The following is a 5,424-nucleotide window of genomic DNA, read 5'->3' as shown; positions in this document are numbered from 1 at the left end:
TCATGTGACAATGTGCTGTCTCTTCCTAAAAAAAGGATTGATTTTAGATGTGTGTGTGTGTGTGTGTGTGTGTGTGTGTGTGTGTATGTATGTATGTGTATGTGTGTGCTGTTTTTTTACTTGATGCTCTTATCAACAAGCCTATGCTGCATACTTCTATAAAGCAAAAGCATTCCTGATCATTTTGATCATATTTGATGTGGCATTCACAGACATTTAATGCTTTATAGCTCCATATTTTACATTCATAAATTACCTTGTACCTTTCTATTACATTAGATAATACAGTCTACAATGAATATAGAACAATGCATTACTTTATGACATATCAAATTTCTATATGCCATGGTAAAAATGTAACGGAGCATTACTTTAATAATGCAATTTGACCTCATTTGACCCCCATTCTAAGAATTACTCAGTGACTGCATTGAAATACTGGGAAAATGTCATTATGAGAGTGAGGAATATATAAGTCTGGTCCTGGGAAAATCCTAGTAACTAAAGGGGTCATTTTCTTGTTTATGTCCAGACATAAGCTGATTAGCAATAAAACTCTTTCCTACTAGACCCTATCGTTCTCCATGCTCATAATTTCACATAACAAATAAAGGTTGATATAATGGTGTGCTCACCCTGATGTGCTGGTCAGCATGTAGATTGTACCACGCATGTAATTTTTTTTGCCCGTTGTTCCCAGTGCTCATTAGCTAGCATTAATGAATGGAGTTAAAGGCCTTAGCCAACGTAAAAGCAACAGCTCCAACCCAAGAAAGCATAATACCCAAGAACAAAACCCATGGCAACATAAGTGCATTAGCTCATTTTCAAATCCCCTCTTCCAGCACAGGATTGTTTGAATTCCATGCCACAGTAGGAGGTTCAACACCTAGAACAACGTGGCTACTCCTGGGCCTGATTTGTTTATCAAAACGGCAAAGCCTATTAGGATGCCACTCTAAAATGCATGTCAGCTTTGGTGATTTTTTTTTTTTCTATCTATCTGGCACAATTATGAAACAGTCTGGAACACGTCAAGCTCAGTTTATGTAGCAGTATCATTTGCATTCTCAAGTCATATAAAAGCTCTTCATTGACCTTGAATTGTTTTGCTGCTGTTCAGACTTGTTGTTTGATCTCGTCTGTTATTCCAAAGCACTGGCCAATCAAGGCAGCAGTAGGGTAAATAATTCTGATGGAGGAAATCCTGAGAGAGAAAGAGAGAGAGAGAGAGAGAGATAGAGAGAAAGAGAGAGAAAGAGAGAGACAATACTGACTGAGCTAATAGTAAGAAAATCTGAATATGGATATTAAATGCAATTATTAGTGTATTTTTTGCTGATACTTACCAATATTAATAGACTTGCATATACTGGGACTAATTTAATAAATGCATTTTTAACATTTGTTTAAAATCTATTTCAAATAATAAATAGATAGATAGACAGTTCGGAAAATAAGAATTAATTGTATAGTTTAATAGACAGCTCTAGCAGCCGGAACTCACAGAATTTGTGTATAATGCTCCCAATTCTAGTCGACACCAGTAAGTGATCATTGTTATTTCAAATCTTTTAGATGGAAAGTATTCACTCTATAGGGCTTTATAAAGACAACAGCGTATTGAATTCATTTTGTAATAAGTCCTTTAACCAGTCATTTAAATTAGATGTCAATACTAGGTAAGAATAAAAGAAGACCAAAAAAATGGGGGAAAAAAGTCTTTCATTTATCTCTCAGATTCGAAAAGTTCGGTCCATTCTTTATTGCATAATGAAAACTGTAAATGACAGTCTTTGTCTCTAATGAGATTCTAAAGAGGATTACGTAACAACATATAATTACATTCTTGTCAGTCAGAACTCAGTAATTTCAGTCCTTCTTACAGCTTCTACCAATTAAACAATTACTTATACTGCTATTGACAGTGGAACAATGCTTTAAGTGTGCTGTGTTATAATGTTCGATTTGTCCAGAAGAGAATGTCTTTACACTGCCCTCAGGAGTGTCACACTCAAGCAGCCTGGTGTTCATACTCACAGCAATATTGTATTAGCCTCGGATTCTGTGGCTTAATTCAAGCCTCAATCGAAATGGGTTTATGCTAAATTTCTTTTTGTTTATAACATATGTCGACCTTTATAAAACATCAATATATTCTACCCAAACCTGATTTTTTTTGTTTGATATAGATAATAGACTTGCCTTGCAAAAAATACATTGGTTAAGAAGCCAATTTAACAAAGATTAATCCAATTAGTCTGCCTAAATATTTTAAATAGCTAAGTGCAATTCGATTGTAAATTGCAAATCAAATCTCATTTAAACCCACCTGTCATGCACTGACCCTTATATAATCATTGCATCCGTGAAATGGTGCTTAATACACTTTACATTTTTATATAGAACAGATCTAATTGAGATTATTTCAGCACTGATATACAGTTTGTAAATCAGACTCCTTGCTTAATTTGCAAACAAACTATTTTTAAATGATCTTATACTTCCAAAAAACACGTGGTAAAAAGATTTTATATCCTAAGGTGTTTTGTAAACGTTTGGCCTCAACTGTGAGAGTGAACAGAGATCAGTTGAGTCTAAAGATTAAGGTTTTAATGCTAGACAACATAGACAAATGCTTGTGCACACCTGACCATACAGTACAGCACTATTCCACATTTAGTGGCCATATGTTGTTGTAAGAACCTTTTGACTTTTCAGTTGCTGATGTAGGAGAGGAAGCATAGGGTGTAGTCAGTGTTAAATCGATACTAAAGGTGTTCAGTAGGTCATCAAATTGTGTGCCTCCAAATTTTTTGTAAAAGTTTGAGAAAGAACACATTTTGTTTTTATTTTGTAAGTTCAATTCAATTCAATTCAATTCATTTTTATTTGTATAGCGCTTTTAACAATGAACATTGTCTCAAAGCAGCTTTACACAGATAATGTGGCGATTAAAAGTAAATATGTTCTTTGTAAGTTCGTTTGTCCCTGATGAGCAAATGTGGCAAGGAAAAACTCCCTGAGATGGCATAAGGAAGAAACCTTGAGAGAAACCAGACTCAAGAGGGAACTCATCCTCATCTGGGTTGTACCGAATGTCCATTTGAAGCAGATATACAATGTTGCTGGGTACAGTGATAATGATCAGAAGCGAACTGTATTCCTGAGTCAGTGTAGCAGACTGTTGACATTAACTACAGTCCAATCCATCCTCAAAGTGCCCGTTCTTACTCCGGAATATCATGGAACCACCCAAGGTGTTGATGAGAAACCGTCCCGAGCTGCACAGAGTGGCCTCCAGTCGAAGAGAACACTATCCAGAGGCAGGCCTGGAGTGTAAGTGTAAAAGTGTTCAGATTTTCTCTTATTATATAAAATAAAATATATCATTTTTAAACATATAATTATGGACTGACAGCTAAATGGGCAAAGCCTAAATATTATATTTATATATAGAGAAATATTAGAAATATCTGAATCTCTTATTTAACAGTTTCCCTAGTGAAATGCCTACAACCACAAATCCCAGAAATCTGGCATGCCATGTAAAATGTAGGGAAAACCAGAATCTAATGATTGGCAAATCTAATACAGCCATGTTTTATTCACAATAGAAGATAGAAAATATTTTAAATGTTAAAACTGAGGTAATTCACCACTTTAAGAAAAAAAATAGGCAAATTTTGAATTTGATAGCTGCAACAGGTCTCAAAAAATTGTGGCAAGGAACATTTTTTTAACAACAATCGTTCTACATAAGGGTACAGAGGAAACCAGTTCCGAGTGGAATCAGTCTTGGAAAACCTCTGTATGACCCTAACCAATGTGCTGCAACTCAGTTTCAGAATGTTATCGATCTTCTCAAAGCTCTGCCATCTTTGGACTCCGGACTTCTAGTAGTTCCTAGAATAGCAAAGTTCACTAAAGGCGGTAGAGCATTCTCACATTTAGCTTCTAAACTTTGGAATAGTCTTCCTGACAGTGTTCGGGACTCAGACACACTCTCCCAGTTTAAGTGCAGATTAAAAACTTATCTTTTTAGCAAAGCCTACACATAACACACATCAACTTCATAACCTTGTGGTCCAGAACATCTGATCACATGCACATTATCAACTTGTGCTGTTAATATCATGAACAGCAGCTACGCTAATTTCTCACCACTGCTTCTTTTTCTCTACCCATCCCGGGGCATCCTGAGGTTTGGCCAGCTCCAGCCACCTCCCACCCCATGAAGATTATGGACCTTTGATGAAGTAGATGCCAAACTCGCAAACATCCCCTATGATCTAGGGACGTACCAGTGCCAATTGAATCCCACTACATGTGTGGAGTTTTGACATTGGACCTTTTGGAGTGTTTAAAGGCTCTGGCATGGAGAATCTGATGCTGGATCTGTGATGATCACAAATGTTGAGTAGCTCCTAGTTTTATAACCATAAAGACTGTATAAGACTGTAGAAAGAACATCACTTATAATCTTATACTCCAGTACTCATGTTAGTTCTCACTCTCCAGTGTTCTGTATTGTTGAAAGATTTATGATCAAACTCTTGATGTCACCCAAATGAGGATGGGTTCCCCTTTTGAGTTTGGTTCCTCTCAAGGTTTCTTCCTCATAACATCTAAGAGAGTTTTTCCTTGCCATAGTCACCACGGCTGCTCATCAGGGATAAATGCACACCATTCACCTTAACTGTTGATTTCTGTAAAGCTGCTTTGAGACAATGTCTGTTGTGAAAAGTGCTATAGAAATAAACTTGACTTGACTTGACTTTGTGGAGAACAACAATTCTGATTTTTTTATATTCTATTTTTGACAATAATAGCTGTATGTTTCAGAGGACAGTAAATCTGTACTGCTATACAAACTGCACACTGACTAAAATATATCCAAGTTTCATTTCTATTGTATTGTCCTTTGAGAGAGAACAGTGCTCTGGGACTAAGAAATTCCACTATATTCATATTAATAAAAAACATTTACATAAAGCCATTTTCAGGACTTGTTTAATTTGTTTGCATTGTTTTTAACTTATGACATTTGAATGGGATGTCTGGTGAGAGCTGTTTATGTAGATTTGCTAATCCCTAAGAATTGGCCTTGAGTTTAACAACCTGTCACACAGCACCGAGCCCTGAGCTGCTGTGCTGAGAGTCACAGAGCAGCAGTACTGTGTGGAAAATGAAACAAGATAGCAGGCTCTGCTCTGATAACTGGTGATTAACACCAGAGGTGCTGTAAAAGAACCTGTCTGGAACAACAGAAGGTGACAGACAAGTGGAGCAAATCAGTGTCACTAACAGAACCTGCAGCATGAAGAAATGGCATGATATTGAGAAGCAAACATTATTATTATGTCTCCTCTTTTTTGGAATACCAGCGGTAAATAGTGTGATTGAATGTTTTGTTTGATGGCG

This window comes from Silurus aristotelis, assembly GCF_946808225.1.
Source record: "Silurus aristotelis genome assembly, chromosome: 6".
Taxonomy (NCBI): Eukaryota; Metazoa; Chordata; class Actinopteri; order Siluriformes; family Siluridae; genus Silurus; species Silurus aristotelis.
This window is presented reverse-complemented; position numbering follows the sequence as displayed.